The following is a 20,632-nucleotide window of genomic DNA, read 5'->3' as shown; positions in this document are numbered from 1 at the left end:
CGTTAAATCAGCTCAGTGAAGTAAGGAGCCTTGTCCAGTTATCAGGTATTTACATTTAAAAAGTTGTGCCCATTCAGAACAAGGGATGCTGACAAAAATGAATGTGGAAAAGGCTGTGCTTTACATATTAACAGGCTTATCATGAGTCAATGAGTCAAGGCCTTGTGCATTGAACATTATTTTGATTGGGGAATAACTACATGGTACTTTTTGATAGCCAATGTCTTTGGCCTTTGACAGCGAGTATATATTCTCAGTTTGTGTGTATAATGCGTGAGTAACTAGATGAATGAGTGAGAGGCACACTCGTGCTTCTAGAATGACTTGAAAACCTGGCTGAAAGCACAGTTACAGATTAAGGGTGCAAAATTTGTGTGAGACTTTGTGGTTGGTGTCTCTTCGAACTTTAGGTATCTTGTAATAGCACCACGCCTACTAACCTACACAGGGAAGGTCACTTTTTTATGTGTGGTTAACTTCCAAACGTTTTATTTCTTCCTGTTTGCTTTCCTGAAACTTCTAGCTGAGTCTCTCTTTGGGGCTGAATATGTGAGTCAGGCTCCTGTATCAGATGACACATTGGTGTTATCTTTTTTTTAATGTGAAAGGCAACTTGGAGATCTTCCAGTTTCTCTTAATTGAGCTGTTCCCCCCAAACACATACTGGTTAAAGCTGGAAAACTGATACTTGCTGAAAGCTTAAGAAAAGGCAATAGTAAGGAAATCTTTGTATGTGTGCAATCTTTAGATTTTCTCTTGTCTTAAGGGGGAATTAAAAAAAAAAAAAACATTCCACAGGCAATATATCCTATAACCTGAGTTTAGAGTTGAGAAATTGAGAAAGATACTTTCTCAGCTCTGAACTGAGCAAGATACTTTCTCTGTTTCTTTCTATAACATTTCCTATTCATTTTCTGCCTCTCTCTAGCCAAAAAGGCTGTCTGTGACTGTGTGGCCATTAGGTGTAATAAGGCCAAATTATCAAAAGCTTCCAAATAGCAAAAATAAACAAACCCCAAAACTAGAATTAAGGTATTCCTCTTCAAGTAAAATACAAACATTTTATATTAATCATTGTTGCTTGCAACACGTGATCTGGAGCATTGCAAGCACCATACTTGCAAGTTGCAACTGAGTCCTAATGGAAGGACAGCAATGCCAGCTCCTCACGTCGGAAAACTGCTGCCCTCCAACCTCCTGCAGCTCAGCGGTGCTAGCCAACAGCCCCACAACTGGTACAAGCAAATTTCTAGGTACTACAGATACACTGTTAGCAGGCTTTTGTTTAGAAGATGCTCCCTCTGTTGATTAACCCAGAATTCATCTCTATCTTTTTAAGCGTCATTTAAAAACTCTAATATCCATATAGTACAATTACTTCACTTTAAAGTTGGCAAACCACATCAGCTTTCTGAAATGGTTTTTGAAGTCATCCCAAACTCTACTGTGCATTATCAAATCCATTTTAATTAAAGCTCAGTTTCAGTTGATAGCCTCAAGCCATAAGCTCCATAACTCAATTCTTCTCTCGACCATGTTGAACAGACTCCTGCTGAATTTTGAGCTTAATATAAATCTGCACGGAGATTTTCTGAAGCTGTTCAAAGGGTGTTTCTTTGCAGTACTATTTACTAGAGCAATTTAAAAGCAGAAGGTGTAATCACATGCTTTTATATGGCTGAGACAAAAACTTTGCTAAAAAAAGTAGTTTACTCTGATCTACCTAATGTATTTGTGGCCCCATCAATATTGTACTCTTTCATAGAGGAAAAACACATAATCCTGTGTCAGTGAATAGATGGGACAGTTATTATTTATTGTCAGTTATGGATGTAGTGGCTGTGCTTACCTATAGGCATAGGCATTATGTAGAACTTACAATGAAAAATCATCTGTCTTGCTAGAAAACAAAAAGCTAAAAATCAAAGCAGCATAATCTGTGTTATTTTTTTAATAGTAAGAAGCAGTGGATAACCATTTCCAGGAACATGAAGGAAAAGTTATTTGGGACAAGCCAGCTTGGATTTATCAGGGGCATATCATGCCTGACCAACCTCGTTTCCTTCTATAATGAGATGAGTGGTGGTGTTGACAAGGAGAGAACAATGTATGTTGTTTACCTTGCCTTTAGCAAGGCCTTTGGCATGGTTTCCCACATTACTGTTGTAGCCAAATTGGTGAGATATGGACTTGATAAGTGGATGAGAAAGTGGATGGAAACTGGCTGAACTGTTACACTTAAAAGGTTGTGATCAGCGACGCAAACTGATGGCCGATCGCTAGTGGCATCTCCCAGGGGTAGATACTGATGCCAATGCTACCTGATGTCTTCATTAACAACCTGAATGATGAGGTAGAGGTGCACTCACAGAAAATTCATGGTAACTGCTAAACTGAGGGATGCATCTGAAGTACTGGAGGGCAGGGCTGCTGTTCAGAGGGACCTGGACAGGCTGGAGAAATGGGCTGGCAGGTAACTCCACGATACCAGCACAGGCAAGTGCCAGGTCCGGTCCTTGGGCTGGGGTGACCCTGCATAGCAGCATCGTCTGGGCCCATAGCGGAGAAAACAGCTTTGGAGAAAAGGACCTGGGGTCCCTGGGGACAGCAAGTTAAATGCAAGTCAGCAGCAGTGTGCCCTTGCAGCAATGACCGCCAACTGCATGCTGGGCTGTGTTAGTGTTTTTCCCCTCTGTTTGGCACTTGTGAGACTGCACCTGGTCTGGTAAATCTGTGCTGGCTGTTCCCAATCGCCTTCTAGTCCTTCATGTGCTTGGGAAGGGCTTTGAGGAGGATTTGCTCCATTACCATCCCAGCCACAGGAGCTGGGCTTACATGAGATCCTCCACTGAATGACACGGGATGGGGTGAGCGGCTTTTAGATGAGACAGTATTTAAGGAAAATCAGTAAAAGTAGCTGAGTGATTTCATTTGGTCTATTATAGACTTGAAGCATGTGACGTCTAATTGTGACACGATGATATAAAGCCAATTTACCCATTAACAATCTAGTTCCTTTGCATAGGAACAGTAAAGGGAATTCTCATTCAGGATGAATGCTGCCAATGTAGCAAAACCAAACAACTCCCCAAACCTACCTCCCTCCCCCCCAACTTGGAAGATCAGCTAAAAATATTGGGGAAAAATAAAATGTCAACAGTTTGCTTTATGACCAAATAGAAAATGCTGTTTTGCAGTAGCTTTTAAAGTTAGTTTATATATGCGTGTGTGTATACACACACAATTTGAGTGTTTTTGAGGTGTATACTTAAATATTGAGTAACTTGGATTTTTTTAAAATAGAATTTTGTACGCAAGTAAACATTATATAAATGGTCCTGACATGGAAATATCCTGCATTGGGACATAGAAGAAGAAGGTAATCTCAGTCATTAAGATATTGTCTTTAAAGTTTCTGCATATCCTTCCTTATGTATCTTAGAAAGGAAGAGATTTAAAAAATCATTTTGCCAGCGTTTGAAGCATATGTCAAATAATGAAGTGAGAGGCAAGATATGGAATTAACTTTGATGTTTTCTTTTCCAGTCCATACGTTTTCTACTAGTCTTGAGTTCTGCACATACCACTATGACTGAAACTGTTACTTTAAGACCTAGTCATCTTTCTAATCATAATATTCTCTTCCAAATGATTGTTTGCCTACCCTTATCTCTGCTGCTCTAATTCTAGTGAAGTTCAACTTTTTGTTGTGCTTTCAGCAAAAACATTCAGCATTTTATGTCGTGTTGCTGCCTTCACTTCCCTTTTGCGTAGACTTTTAGCTAACATGACTGTTTGGGGGCTTTTCTGGAATAACTTAAAGTAACATACAGCTCTCTACCTTCTTAGACTACTAGCATAATGGCATGCTAATATCTTGCAGACTACCACCTTCTCTGTGTAGGAAAATAAAGGTCTAAAACTGGGCAAAGAAGTGGTAAATTCTGTTGGAAATCCTAATGTTTAATTCCGAACATCTTTGTATCTTCAGAGTTTTGTTTTCACTGTTAACCCTTTCAAACACAAGCGTAAGAATATTGATAGATTCTCAAACACTAGCGTCTAAATAGATTATCAGGATGGCAACCAAGTAAAATAACTGTACAACAGTTCTTTTTTTTTGTGGAATGGAGCAAGTTACATGCTGGAAATAACTGTACATACATAGCCTATTTCTGCCAAGATTACTCACACACCAGTTACTGTGCTGATTAATTCTGTAGAATGATTTTCAGCATGCCAGAACTGAAGAAAAAAAATTGGATTTTCTTCTGCAAGTAGAAGAAATCATAAACTGAAGAGAACTCCATTTTAAGCTGTTTTTATAGAATACTTTCAGGGACTAATTCTGCTAAACAACTAAAGAGCCCCTTATCGGTGCACTTGTGTCTTTTTTTTGAGCAGGAGTGCTAAAATTCAATATGTGCTGGTTAATTCTGACGAAATAGATAGAAGAAGGTTGTGAGCTATTACCTCATTAGGTAAGAAAATACCTTAAACCTGATTTTGATGTAAAACAGTTGCCTCTGTCATTAAACATGTACATTCTAACAATATTTTTAATATTTGTGTTAAATTTATTGTTGCATTAATCTCTGTCAATTAATATTTATTTTCTTAGAACATGTGGAAAATAATTATAAGCAAAACAGATGAAATTATGCCAGCTTACGTTCACATTTAGAAACATTTTGCCAGTTCTACTGATTACCCTGGTTTGAAAGAGGGTCCTGGCCAGATTCATCCCTCATAGCACTTCCCTGGCGTCAGTGGAGTTGCAAGAGGTAGGGGTTGTTCCACAAATTTTATATTGCTGTTACACAAAGACCTGGCTGATTCAGGCTTTCAGCACTCGTGATTCAAAATTCCCTGTTAACCCAGGGGAGGTCAACCCGCAAATCCGTAGTCTCGTTGTCCAGTCTGTAAGGACAACCCACGTTGCGTGTAGATTTTCCTCTTGGCTCTGGCCAAAAAGTGTCATGGCTCTTTCCCACACGTGATGTAAACGGGTGCAGGTTCACTGAACCTGAGATCAGAGACTGAATCGTGCCAGGATGTGCCCATTTTGTCATGGGGAGTTCTGCATTTTGATAATCTGGTGGGTACATATCTAGGCACATGGCAGAGGAGAGGAGTTGAGGTATGAAGCTTTCAAGGGTCGCTGTAAAAGTTTATGTAGTTTGCCCTGTCTGAAGTTGGATATCATTGGTTTAGTAATTTGAATTTCATGGGACAGGTACGGGGAGCTCGGGCACTGGAACTAATCCTTTCTGACAAGCCTATCTTATCTGTCGCGTATGGAAAGTGTTTCACCAAAAAATAGATACAGTCTGAAATTTCCATTTGATTACATTTGATTGATTACACTTTCACTTGGCAATATTAGTCAATAAATGCTGCCTTGCTAGAAAAGCATGACGTGCTCTAAAACAAGCAACACAAGCAAGTTTGTATCTTCAAGTAACGATTTTGTGCTGTGTGAAAATGAACAGTTGCTCTCTGGAAACCTGATCAACGAGACCTGTATTACATCATGCTGGCAGAACGGTTTTTTACTTTTCCTCTCTCCCACCAGTTTTATTATCATTTGCCTTGGTGAAAATGTAGGTACTAAACAGAAGGGTGTGTAGGTGTGTGAGCAGGAAGGAAGCCACATACACAGTCTGCTGCGTCATCCTCAGGTGCAGTGCACTCAGTGACGAAGATAATTTCCTTTTTTTTTTTTTTTTTTCATTTCAGTTAAAATAATAGCTTTCTCCCAGCCTATCAGTAACCAGCAATTGCTAAAATTCAGTTAGCATACATAACACCTGTGTTTCCCTCCATGACCTCTATTCAACACTTGATGAAAGTGGAGATGCATCTCTGGGTGCAGTCCGGGCAGTTTACGGCTCTATTTTGTGTATAAATATGCCAGTTTTTAACTATACATGCCTGTATTTTCTCCCAGTCCCTTCTATTCAATTACTTATGATTTTTAAACTTGCTTCTGACAGCAAGTAAGAATAATTTGCAAGCTGTTTCACTTTATTTTCCTTGCATCAGGACACCTTGGTCTGAAATGTTGCTGCAAGCAGAATTCTAAGCAGCAGGACTAAATGGGCCTTTTCGCCTCAGAAGAGCTTCTGTGAATGAGGCACTATTACAGCTTCTGCTGCAAATTAACAGCATTTCAGCACTGTGTGATCAAAGAGGCACCAACTTGGCCAAACAAATGCAGCAGAAGATGTAGTAACCTTTTAGTCAAATGTGCTCATCAGCAGAATTTCTCTTGAGAAGAGGATAGTCAGGAGTAGCCCCTCATAGCAAAGCACAGCACAGTGGAGCAATCAATTGCTTGCTCCCCTGGAGCTTTGCTGTGTGCCTCACAGTGCATGATGTGCTTGGTGACCTTCCAGGCTCTAAGCAGAAAAGCTGAAAAAGCTACTAGGAGCTAAAAATTGTCCCCACCTGGGCTGGGGTTTAAAAAAAAAAAAAAAAAAAACTCATGTCTGAAACATGCTTTCTTTGGAAATAAGGGAGTTGCAGATAATAAACCCATGTGTAGATACAAAATAGTTTCATAAACATAAATGTATTTTCTAGTCTTTCATTTCTAGCAATGAAAATATAAATACTCCAAAAAGCAGACAGCAGCAAGTGTCTTAGTTATTTAGGATTAGATGCATCTTTCTTTCATTATCAGATTAAGGTTCTTCCCACATCTTCATATTTATTTTGCTGTAACTGTTGTCAGGTGCTCTTAAAAAAAAATAAGCCAAGTTACCCAAAATCATGAGATTAAAACAAACAAAAAACCCCAACTTTTTTTCTACTTTGTTAGCAAGGTAACTCATTTTTGAGTTTTACAGCAATCCTGAGACCAAGAAACTTGTTCAGACAAGTATATTGCACGGTCTTTTTGCTGCAGCAGCTGGAGTTATCAGGTAGGCAAGCCATCTGAAGCTGAGACTGGCATTGCTGTATTGGTGATCCTGGTCTTTGTAAAGTACAGAGAGAAATCACTGATTGAGAACTGTGATCCCATTAAAGTTGTGCATTGTTAATCGTAACTTCTGCCACACTAATTCCGCTCAGAACTTCTGTAATGAACCAAAATTTAGGATTAATGATTTCCAAAGTTATTTTTTAGATCCTGATCTTAATGTCTGGTGCCTGTAAGAGGAAAATTGAAATCCATAGTTACTGGCAGGAGTTTTTTTCAGGTTTTAGGTCAAAGGCACCACTCTGGTAGGATGAGAATTAATGTTATAGTTAAATAAATAAAAAGCAATTTGCTATGCATTCTGATGAAATTATCACAGTCTTCCCAAATGTTGGCCATGTCTAAGCAGGCAGACATTCAAGAGAGTTTAAAATTAAGCCACTAAAGAGGATTGTTACAACAATTCAAGCACAATTTACCTCTAAATAGAAGCAACACATAAAGGTTTAATGCTTTTTAAGTAATGCTCCAACTGATGTCACATCTTCAGGTTATTTTCTTTATCTTTCTTTGAGGTTCCCCTTGTCTTAAAATAGATGATCTCTCTGCTTAACTGTATGGTTGCAGCTGTTAGGGCGGGCTTTTTGACAGGACTAACCTAGCCCAGTCTTGCTGCTATCCACTGATTGCTGGTGGCACCAGGGTTTGCTTGCCCAAGCGTATATAGCCTGCTTCCGTAGCATTACTGTACATTGTCACTAGTTCCAACAGGGAGTCAAGATTCCCAATGCTCCTGCTTCATGGTATTGTAACTGTGGGTCAAAAGGCTTTTGATGTTTGGGGGGAGTTATGCATTTATTATTAGTGCGACCATGTTTTTTTGTATTATCTAAAATCTTCTGGGTCTGCCTTTTCTCTAACACAATAATAGCACTTACTAATTTGCATACATTTACAGCCTTTCAAAATGTTTTCTCCCGAGCTTCTTTCAACATTCTTCATCCCTACAGAGATTTCTGCCACGTAATATAAGGATGGAGAAACTGGTGCTATTTTGAGCTGGTATTCTCCCCTCACATGGAAGGGTTTAACAGAAGCTTGTGCTCATCTCTCTTCTTCATTGACAAAACCCCACCGCTCTTCAGCGTTTTTCTCCCTGCTTGTAAGCTTTCCTCTAATAAAATAACTTATTTTTGCCCCAGCCTCTGTGAGTCCTGAGATATCTCTCCTCAAATAGCAAGTTAATAGTAATCCATCTGTGATAAATCTCGGTATGTCTCAAGGTATGTAGCTAGCATAGAGTATAGTGCACTTGTTGCATGATCTGAACAATGTGTCATTCTTACATTTAGCATACGGGCTTCTTGCAATCTGAATTTATAGCAAAATAGAACTCTTTAATTATTGCTGGTATTCAAAACTATACATTGTTTCCTGAATGTGAGAAAACAAAAACGTTCCAATGATGTTAGTAAGAGAAGGCTGTCATGTGTTATATAATATTTCTCAGTAAAACCTGTGGAGTATTGAATGGTTAAACATAGCATGTGCTGCATCGGAGAGGTCGCTCCTGGGCACTGATTAGCTAAGCCCAACTAGAACTGTCTTCATTTACTTTGAGTTAATTGTTCTAAGGCCAAAAGTTTGAATAATTTTCAATGAATAATCTGAATTGTAGAAGAGGCAAATAAGTCTAAAGATTTGCCAAGTATGATTTATTTTCACATTTGTGCTGCTTAATGGTTTTTGTAAATTTCAATTTGTGTTAGATAATTTATATCAGCTTCAATTTACATCAATTTTGCTAGTACATGGGTGTCTCCCTATGGTTAAGGGAATTAATAATCTGAAATTACCAGACACTCGTATTAATCAAATGTCTTATTACAAGTAGAATGACTCTTATTATCATACATACAAGACCAAAAGAAATGCTAATTGCCTTGGTTTGGTGCAATTATTCAGTAGTTATCTAGACAATGACAGTATAGGCAGGCTTTTTCCTGTATTATACCTTCTTTATCATTCAGGTGATAATGTTCATAGAAACTGCCCTTCTTGTCTAAGCTGGGGTTACTCCAGTTAGTTTTGTACTACAAATATTTTACTAATTTTAGTAACATCTATCTCTGTAAGTGTGTATATCTGCATGCAAGCAAATTATGTACATAACATAGGGAACTATGAGTTTCTATAACCTACTAAGCCAAAATTTTCTCTAACATCCTGCACAATCCAAATGAAACTTGTTTAGTTAGATTGTAAATCAAAACATAATATAATGTATGTTATTTGTTTTCACCTTTATTTTTATGTTTCTAAGACAGTAGCACTTATCTATCATATTTCTCCTTTTTCATCAGTAATGGTATACTACAGAAAAATAACAAATTATAGCTCAAATTAGATAGCCTATTGTATGTTTACTCCTCTAGATTAATGTTTTCCATCCCACACACACAGTGATTACTGCTTGATTGATTTAGTTGTTTTCAGATAACAAGGCCTGGATTTTGTTGCTAAGGTTGCAACTTGCATAGGTTCCCCATCTCTTCTAAAAACAGAATAACCCAATTTTCTATAAAGGATCCTGGTAATGCAGTACAGCAACCATTTTCTATGTTAAAATAGACTATAAATGGAACCATTTACAGTGGTTTGCTGCATTAGCTGGATAAGTCATAATGGAAGTACTTTGAGTGTCGGTAGTTACGACATGCACGTATAGCTGTATTTTGTGTGCTGAGTGCTAATACAGCGTGCTGTCAAGAAGAACTTGCACTTATTTCCTTTCATCACACTGATGAATAAATTTTCTGGAAGGTTTTCCTTGAAAAATGGGGGGGGGGGAGGGGGCAGGGGGCAAAAAAAAAGCTTAGTTACCAAAAAAACCATCCCAAAATGCAACATACTTGTTCTGTTCTAAATTAACCCTTTTTTATATAAATGGGAAAGTTCTCTTTTGTTTTCTCTTTTTTATTCCTCAAAGAGAGGAAAAAAGAAAGGAGATCATGAAAGGCAGCAAATGCATTCCTCAACTTATGTAATTTATTTCGTGAAACAAAAATTGAACATTCTTTTTCCAAAAATACATCTAGCAATTTTGATGAGCCTGGCCAATAAGTGTGATTGTGTTTGAAGCACAGCCATGTTCTGTGCTATGCTTTCATGTCTTCAAAAAGAAGTTTGTTTAACAACATGTTTAATAACATTTCAGATATTTCCATTTAATTTTTTGTAACATATTTCCCTACAAAATAATTTCTAACATAGACTGATAAATCTGTGTATTAATTAGTTAACTCTAATACCCAGCAGTAGTTTGAAAACTTTTAATATTTGCATGTGTACTTGTTCTCTTTTCAACTGCCTTGTCTATGAAAGAATCAACCAATTGGGAAATCCTGAATCAGTAACATCACTCTATTTTCTAACTTTAACTATAAATCTCAGGTCAAGATAGAAAAGAAAATATTAATGTTTGTACCATTCTCTTGTTTTAAAAATATTTTGGTTTAATATGTTTTCAGTCCAAAAGTCACAGTTTCTAAAAGGTTGAATTATAGGTTTCGATAATGTAGTCATGTTAGAAATCAGAATTTTGGGACATTTCTCCCTCCACTTACCTCCATTCAATATTTTATTTAAAATTATTCTTTTATTTTGGAGCTCAGTATATAATGTACGTGGTTCATTCTGTCCCTCATTCTATGTCTAGGACTCGTTTAGAGCTTTTCTTTCCTGGGTCTTATTTCAGTCAAATTGTCTGTTGCTATTTTAACTCAAAGTAGTACAGCAAGCTTCTGACTATTACTGTTTAATATATTTTGGTTCCATATATTTTTGCTTAACATATTGGATTAGAATAAATCTAAATGGTCCTGAAAACTTGAAATAAGCTTGCTACTCATGGAAACATTAGATTAGAAATGATGCTCTTTTACTGAAACAGAAGTGGTGGGCGCAAGCAACTCCTGACTGATGTTTCTCTAGCTCATCACCAGATATATCCCATGTCACAGTCTCCCTGAATAACCCATTCCAATATATGGTTGCCCCTTCGAGTTATGTAGAGTGCGTTTGCTTTTTTCCTGAAAATTTAATTCTCAATTTAGTTGTTATTTATTATTCAGTTTAGGAGCATCTTTCCTATTACAACTTCTTAAATACTTGGAGCAATCTCACCAATCACACCTCATCCCTGTGCTCCTGTATCTCCTCTTTTGTAGAACAAATAAAATCAGTTCTTTCAACCTCCCTGCAGAGGTCACATTTTCCAAACCTCTCAATCTTTTGGTTCTCCTCCAAACACAGTCACATTTATCCTTGTCCGCCTTGAAGCTCTGTTCCCAGTGCTGGATACAGGAAATGTTCCAGGTGAGGTCAACCAGCCTGTCTTATCCTGTCATGCTGTCATGGTTAACCCCAGCCGGCAATTAGGCACCATGCAGCTGCTTGCTCACTCCCCCCACCCAGTGCGATGGGGGAGAGAATTGAAAAGAAAAAACCCCAACACCTTATGGGTTGTGATAAAGAGAGTTTAACAGGACAGAAAGGAAGAAAATAATAATAATAAAATAACAATAATAATACTAAAAGAATTAGAATATACAAAACAAGTGATGCACAATGCAGTTGCTCACCACTCACTGACAAATGCCCAGTTAGTTCCCAAGCAGTGATCTGCCCCTCCCGGCCAACTCCCCCCAGTTTATATACTGGGCATGATGTCATATGGTATGGAATATTCCTTTGGTCAGTTTGGGTCAGCTGTCCTGGCTGTGTCCCCTCCCAACTTCTTGTGCCCCTCCAGCCTTCTTGCTGGCCGGGCATGAGAAGCTGAAAAATCCTTGACTTAATATAAACACTACTTAGCAACAACTAAAACCGTCAGTGTGTTGTCAACATTATTTGCCTACTAAATCCAAAACACTGCACTACACCAGCTACTAAGAAGAAAATGAACTCTATCCCAGCTGAAACCAGGACACATGCCTATCCAGAAGATGGAACAAAATTTGTGCTGCATGCTGACAACATCCCAGTGTTATTGCATGTTTTACTTAGCCAACTGCAATTCCTAGATTTTTTTTTTTTTGCTGTAATGTTGTCAATCTAAAATAATATTGTTTAATTTTATCTTAGTGATTTTCTTCAAATTCTTCAAGGATAATGACCTGCAGAACCCAATTTAAAATGCCCTGGTTTAACTGAGGCACTGATGACTATTTATGTGCTGTATGTGCCTTACAAATACCTTAACTTGCACCAGTAATTTTCACATTGTATTTTTAGATACCTTAAAACACAAGCAAACAAGCAGGAAAAAAATGTATCCTGGTGAGATGTGTCCATATGTGCCCTTCAGCCTTGCAGCTTAGGGCAAACACTCTTCCTTTCCTTTCAGAAACTTTCTGTATCTAACCCATGCTCCCGGAGAGGCTACAGGCCACCAGTTACATACTGTGGACCTAGATAATTATTAAAGACAGTTAAAGAGAGTGCCACACAATGCTTGTGTCAGCAGCTTTGCTGAAGTTCTTTCTGCCCTCTAAACTGTTCAAACTACCTGTTCAAAAGAGGAATGAGATTGATATGTTGTGATTATTTCTCTGGATTTATCTGTTTTTTAATTCTTTCCATCTTAAGTGGATGGAAAACTTCCTTCAGTTTCTGTATAGGTTCAGAAGCTAAGCTTTATTTCTTTTTTTTTTTTCTTCTCTTTTTTCTGTCTTTGTCTTTCCCTAGTTCCTCCTTTTGTCTCACTTAAGGATAGATGTTTGTATTTCAGTTCTCTGGGTACTTACACTCTTCCATAACTCCTGAGGGTCCAAAGATCACTTTTATCAGTTTCATCACTTGCCAACTTAGATGCATTTAACTTGCCTAAATATTCTTTAACCTATTTGTTGCCCATTTTGGATTGCATTTCTTGATCCTTATTGTTAATAGTAATGGTGCCTAGCATTTGTTCAAAGTTAAACTTTTTAGTAAAAACTGAAGAAAAAAAGGCATTTAACGTTGCAGCCTTCTGTGTCATCCATTATTTGCTCACCTTGCATGGCCAGTAATGGACCTGTACTTTCTTCTGTTTTTCTCTTACGTCTAGGGTATTTATAGAACCTTTTCTTACTGCCTTTGTCCCCTAATAGTTGCAACTCATTTGAAGCCTGAGTCCTCCTGCTTGTGTGTCTATGCCCTTGTACTGTCCTTTTCTACTCATCATCAGCAACATGTCCTTGTTCCAACTCTTTGTACCGTCTCCCTTTGATTTCCAGATCAATTAAGAGCCCTATTGCAGTGACCATCTGAAACAAAAGCTTCTCTCTGACACATTTGAAGAACTTTAGGGCTGTTTTGGGGCTATGTACTCACCTTCTAGCAGTTGTCTGGGTGATGCTTTCTGTTGCTGCAGTTGCTGATTTTGAATGTTTCTTACGAGTCTTTCTTAGTTATGGAGAATTAAGACCATTTCCCCAACAAGATACTGCCCTGGATAATTAGCCAGACCTCACCGTGTCACCAGAGGGTGGCAGTAGGTTTGTTTTCGCTCTGGTGAAGTCCTTAACTGAGCTAATTACCTGACAGTATCCTCTGCAAGGTTGTGGGCTCCCACTGCCTCCACGTGATTTGCATCATGCAAATTATAAAACATTATACTGAAATGTGTCTCTTCTTAATTGCTCCCTTATAAAAGCACATTTTTTTTAAAAGATGTATTTTTATGTAGCTAATGTAAATTAGTAAAGTTAACCTAAACTAGCCTTGAAACTTCAACTAAACGAACTCTAGCTTCATGCAAATTATTTGTGATGCTATATATTCTCCTGATTTTTAGAAGCTAGAGATTGGTATTTTCTGAAAATTCAGTTCTTTTAAAAAGTTTCAAAATAGGAAACTGAAGTCTGCAAAGAAAATTTTGAATTCCAAACACTGGAGAATTCTGAGCTTTTTTTTTCATGCTCCTTAGAAGTCAGCTTTGGACTCTGATCTTTACTGAAAAGATGTAGTCTAAGAAATCTGTGCAATTTACTGATTTTAAATAAATGCATTGTGGTGCGAACAGACTAATATCTGCATAAAAGCACATATACTGTTTTTAGGTGGTTCATCAATATAAAGGTGGGGTAAGCTGTGCAAGCACGAATTAATTTTATACCAGTCTCTGGATGCCTTATAATTTTCTTTCTATTCATTGTTTTGACTTTTTTTTTTTTTTTTGTTAAGAATGCAACTAATTTTAAAAGTGATCTTGTAAAGTTTTCGGCTAAAACATGTCTTTGATTTTAAACAGTAAGGGACAAATTATTTCTCATGTGTGTCCATGAAATTGCTGTTGGTATTGCTAAGAGACCTATGAGGACTCTTCTCTGCCAACAGAGCTGTGTAAGGCATGGAGGGCAATATGGCCTTGAATCCTTTGGGCATCCTAGTTCAAGGCTGACTTGGACTAAATCCAGAGAAATCCAGGGGTAAGACATTTTTGCTTTCCTATAGTGAATATAATTTGGTAAAGACTTAAGACTTGTACAAACTTGGTCACAAAGAGATCAACTGAGCTGTGGCAATTTTCTACGTATGTGCTCTTAGCTTATAGGAAAACAATGTCATCTAGGAGCAGGTTAGGAGAGATTGTATATGCACATGAACAATTGAAGTTGAGATGATGTATGTCAACTTATTAAGTTTTGTGAGGGAGCAGATACTGATGGAATCAAAGCATAAAATAGTCCCTAAGCCCCTCAGCTGTCTCTGATGTCCTTCAATTTTCTGTATTTAAAGGGGATAGATTGCAAATATTTTCCATGTTTTGAATTTCCTTGCACCTATATAAATCAACAATCCAGAGGTGCTCTTTTTCTCACAGGTCGGAGAGAATATTTTCCCCAGATTCTGTAACCGATTTTTAAATCAACAAACAAGCCTTCAAAGCTTTTATTTTCTGTTTCTGGCTTACTAAAACAGCTGTTGATTGAATTTAGAAAAGAATCGTTATTAGAGGAACCAATATCAATAAAACCCCTTATGGGAAGGGGGAGGGAGAAAGCTTAAATTGGTTAGTGGACAAGAATTGCGCCCTATCAGGCAGTGATACATTAGCCAGTAATGCTTGATGATAGACCCACAGTGCACGCTGCTAAACTGTCAGCCCTTCTTGAAGGGTGGCCACATTTGCCATGCTTCATCTGACAAAATGTATTTGGTGTTTAATTTAAAGCTCTGCTCCAGTAATAGAAAAGGGCTCTTAATATTGCATTAGTGAGAAAGCACTGAGCATCCAGTTCAATAAAATAGATTTTTTCCTACTTTACAAATAAGATGAGAAAGTAGATAATGTGCCATTTACAACTTTTGTTATGTGAATAGAAAATCTACCCTAGCAAATGCTTGCTCTACATTTCCTTTGTTAAATGAATGGAAAAGACCGAGAACTTTTTATTATTTTAAAGATCCTTTCATGAATGTTCACAGTGAAAATTCTCGAAGTTATTCTGAAGTTTTCAAGTTCTTTTTCCCTAACAAGCACTGTTGGTAATGAGAGATCATGAGATCAGCATGTAGCTGCAGCTGGTCATTCTTCTTCTGATGCAATAGGAGGGAATGATTTTGTAGTGTTGGATAACGAGGAAGAAAGGAAGGACTTCAGAGTTGAGTACATGTTTGCTATGAGAGGAAAGCTGTTGAAAACTAAGCTGCTCTTTAACTGCGTGACACGTGTTTGCAGTTATATTTTGACTACTATTGTATCATTGAAGGTTCCGCCCCCCCCACATTTCTGAGCCAAACCGATTGAAGTTAATAAGACTATTTTCTACTGACAGCAACATGAATTGGTGCAGTTCCTTATGCAAACAGGTGGCCTATTAAATCGAGCAAATCACTCAGAAACTTATTTTGGTGTCACATTCATATGTATAGGGAAAGGTAGTCTTATAAATGAGTTTCTATCACATGACCACACCATGCAAAAACATGCAGAAATCCCAACCCCTACCAAAGAGTTAGCAGAATTGTTTAAAAATGTATTTGGACAATTTGATGACAGATCACAACATCTCTTCAAATAGTGTTTGAGTCATGTGCAGCTGTTAATTTTATGGTCTTTATAAGTTTAGTAGAGATTAAGGGTTTAAGATATGGTAGTACTGGTGGGTCTCATCTCATGGGATGATTTATTTATAAGCAAAAGGGGTATCCCTACTTTGCAAAACATTTACATTTATGTGCTCCATGGAGATCCACTTTGATCAGAGACTTGCTTTTCTGTGGAGAGTGTGCAAAGTGGAGAGTTGCTCCCTCCCCTGTCAGGGTCCATAATCACAGTGAAATAATGTTATGCTCTGTGAGGTCCTCCTGGAGAGGAAAAGTAGAAGACTTTTCACCTTCAGGGAAACACAAAGTATTCAAGTTTTCACACCCCTTGTACACTATTTTGTGTCAGGAACTGCAAAAATATTTTTGTCTGTTGATTCAGAAAGCCTTTGTCCAGGCGGTGTCTCGTGTATCTATACAGGTTTTGTTATGTGATAACAGAAGTTGCAGCAGTGCAGAATAAAAAGTATGACTGAACTGTGTTCATACGTGCAGATACTTTATAAAGGCCTCAAATTCTTATATTTAAATTCTTTTGTCTACCAGTCCTATATTTAAGCAGGGTATACTTTTGGGAGCATGGGTGGGGTTGTGATTTCTAATCCCATGTTTGAGCCTGTTGTGCCTTTATTTAAGTTTGCATGGTCCTTTTCTAATTTCTTTCTTTCTGTTGCACACGCACACTCACACACACATATATATGTTGTTTTGCTTCTTATCTCTTGCCTGAAATGAATTTTAGTATTATAAGAAGCTTGGCATAGATCTTTTGCTTAAATTTTTCAACTTCTGCTTTCCAAATAAAAAGGCAGGTAAAGATTTGTGACGCAGAAACTATAGGAGCTGCTTCATTTAGGGGACTCCTATAGGTAGGAATAACTTAGCACCTAATGTTCAAAACGTCAAGGTAGAAGTCAGAAGTAGGTAGAGATGGGGACCACATTCCCAAGCATAAAACTGGAGGATGCAGATAGATGCAAATTGCATCAGGGGTGTTACGATTATAGTTCAACAGCAACAGTCCCATGTATTGATTATGAGATATACTGTGCTACTTAGAAGAGGATGGCCAGGTCTGTGTGTCTTAAATTATGTTCATCCTATTGCTTTCTTACTATAGTAGCAGAGGGGAACAACACTATGAGAGCAGCTGCTGATGTAAGGACAGAGAACTTTGGGTGTTAGTGGGCCTACAGTATAGGTGACATTTATCCCTTTTCTGCATGTGCTGTATGAAGCATGTGTCTTGCTGAAGTCATCCTGTAACCTGAACTGAAGGGAGCGTTCTGCCAGTGCTGTGTAAGCTTCGCAATTAGAGGAAGCGTGTAACTCCAAAACGTGCTCTGTTGTTTTCTAGCCCCAGTCAGCGCTGGCTAGCTAAGCAGATGCTTTTATGTCAGGAAATCGTGGCTTGTGCTTTGCAGTCCCCAACTCCAGCTAGGGCCAGTGTCACAGTCAGGTCTTGTTGGGCTTCTGTCTTCAACTTGTTTTAGTGGGCACCATTTTAAATGGCTGGACCTGCCCATTTATTTCAGGACAGAATCCTGTGGTGGTTCTGGCCTTGGCTCAGGTCCCTGTGGTGACCACGATTTGGGTACCAGTAGTAGAAGGTTTTAATTGATCCTTATGGTTTCAGTAACCACTGCTCTTTCCTTTGGCAAATTTAACCATTGACCAGGAACACAATGTAATTGTAATTCAGCAAAGACAGCAAAACTGAGGTGGGGGGGGGGGGGAATTCTGAACATTAGAAAAAGGCTTGTTTGCACCTTTTAGGCTAATTACTTGCTTACTAGCTTTTTTTTTTCCTGGGTTCCCCAGTTCCTGATAGCTGTGGGAAATTCAGTGAACTCCATGGAACTCCTTACCACATTTTTCTCTCACTCCTTAGAAATTGTGCTTTTACTCACCAAATGTTACACGTTTTCTCTCTTGAACTCCATTGTCTGTGTTTACAAGCCAGATGCTGCAGTTCAGAATAGCCTGAGGTGTAATTTTCTAGCAAAAAACCCACCTGTGTTGTCCTTTAAAGGTTCGTAAATGGTGCTATACGAAGCTATTGCCTGTTTTCCTGCCTGAATTAACATCTTGGAATCATAAAGCAAATGCATAAATATCACACAGATGGGAAACATGATACTCGTAAAATTATTACTGTTGTACTGAGATTCCTCACAGACTCATCAGGGGAGGCAGCATCCTCTGAATGCTCTCTTGCTCACTATTTGTAGTGAAGTTGATGTATAGCAGGGTCACTATAAGTTGTCCTTTCCAAAACAAGTTGCTAGCTACATCAATATGACTATACCTGGTTACAATTTTTTTCACACTGGATATTGATTGCAAGCTTTTTCAATTTATGTATAGCATATTTTCAACAAAACCTCTTCACAGTTTCTTCCGTGTGTTCATTCCTCTTTTATTTTCCTATTATGCTGCACAAATGGTATCTGGAGGAGGTGACTGGGTTTTGGTTGTTTTGGGTTTTTTTTTCTTTGTTTTGTTTCTTACTACTCTTCCACTTTAATCTTTCTACTTGTTATTTTTTTTTGAATAGCCAAAAAAACCCACCAACCCAAAATGAAGAACAAAATGATACATAAATATTTAAAATGTTCTTGCTTTTAGATTGAGCAGCAAAAAGAAATAAAGAATGGAAGGGGAGGAAAAAAGAGCTTAGACTGTTTTAATCATTTTAGTTCATAAAGTTTTGGTGCAAAGTGTCGCTTTCAAAAAGAAATATTCTTCTCAGAAGGTTTCAGCGCTAGAGCTAATTGTTTTTTAAGAAATTAAATATTTTTAAAGAAAAATTTCAGAAGTGTCTGCCTGTGTATTTGTGTGTGTGTGAAAGACTACACTCCCTATAGTCTGGATTCACAGTGCAAAATGTCTGGCACAAGTGTTAGTGTAATTTTGGGGATGGGAGAGAAAAGGATTGCTCACTTATTTAGTAAAGCTGAAGCAGTGTCTTGATCCAAACGTGTTCATGACTGTCACTCAGCAAAACTGAGAGGGGAACATCTCGCACAAGGGGCCATGTGAGATGGCAGAGCTCTCTGGCGAGGGCAACTCAGGAGGCTGAGCTGGAGGCTGGCTGACAAACTCTGTGCAGTGAAGAAAAGTGCTGTGCACCATACAAAACTCGGGGAGGACACTACTCGGACTGGGGAAAATGGGACAATTGTGTTACATACCGGCATATAAGTGTTTTCAGAGAAGCGGATGCTTTCTGTATTTGCTTTCTGAGCAGAGCTCTTCAGGGACCTGATTTCCTGATACAAAGCATGCCTTGATGAACAGCAAATGCCCCAGGGGGGATGCAGGATGTTTCTGGTGACCCTTGAGTGTGCTGTCGCACGGTGGAGAAACCCCACATCCATGGTTTTAAATGGAGCTCTGCCAAGACGCAATCCATCTCCTCATCCCTGAACATCCCTCCCTAAGAGAGAGTTGGGATCTGCTCGGCTCAGCTGCCCCTCCTGCCTTACAGCTGGCACTGGCCTGTGCCCCAAGCGTCGGGCTGCCTCTGTGCCTTGTGGCCTGGCCGAAACCAGTTCCCAGTCCCTTTCTGCAGCAGTGTGAGTCCCAGTGGCCACAGAGTGTCCCCACGCCTGGCACCCTGGAGAGCATTTGGCCCATTCCTGTGAGGAGGGGGGCAGAAATTTGGACTTTCTTTTGGAGTCCTCCATCATCCTGGTGCACTGCCCTCCCCCTCTGACCTCCATGTGAAGGAATCAAGCGGCTGACTGTCCTCAAATAGCACTGCAGACCCAAAACACAGTTGAAAGTTTGTAAGGACAAGGTGCTCAGCCACTGCGTACTCGAGAGCAGACTGAGTCCCTCCGTTTACTGCAGAGAGACCCTGAATTCCTCATGATGGTGCGTCCTATGCGGGTTCATCCGAGGGAGGTGGGCCCCCTAAGGCCTCTCAGCTCAGACAGATGGCAAAAGGAAGGGATTTTCTGGCTGATTGCTTCTTAATTTCCTCTCCATTATTTCAGACCCAATTGCGTAGTTGCCTGTAGATCCAAGCATGCAGAGCCACTCCTGTTCAGTTCCTCAGGACACACTTTGCTTTTCTCTTTGAGGGGTGATTAGAGAGCATGCTGAGAACTGCCACCCCAAACCGTCCTGGACTTTTAAAAAAGAACTGGAGACATCACATGCCTCACATTTCTCCCTCTTTGTTTGTTCGAGGGGAGGATGGAGCATAAATCATAATGTGTCTTTCCTTAACCCTTTGTAGCTATTCCTAAGTATCACTAAAGGTGATCTTGTTGTTTATGGGCCTGCTTGGTCTTGTGAGATGTTGTTATGGAGGGGTTAGTTGTAAGTCTTATACCACCTGGCAAGAGAAATCAGTGTGTTTTGCAAATCCAGTGGAGTCTGAAAATGATCCAAGTGATCTGAATGTAGAGCCAGTATTGACAGACTCCTGGCATTGATGGGATCTAGAATGAAGACTCATTATTCAGATCCTGGTTTGCAGTTGTTTGATTTATAGGCTTACCAACAGTGTAAGTGCTCCTGTGACCCTCAAATTCATCAGATGTTCACAGTCAAAATAGTCTTTATGAAATTATTCCGTCCGCGGGTGGGATGATTCCAGGCAAG

Source organism: Gymnogyps californianus, chromosome 1 (assembly GCF_018139145.2).
Source record: "Gymnogyps californianus isolate 813 chromosome 1, ASM1813914v2, whole genome shotgun sequence".
NCBI classification, from domain to species: domain Eukaryota; kingdom Metazoa; phylum Chordata; class Aves; order Accipitriformes; family Cathartidae; genus Gymnogyps; species Gymnogyps californianus.
The sequence above is the reverse complement of the archived record's forward strand: the minus strand, read 5'-3'. Positions refer to the sequence as shown.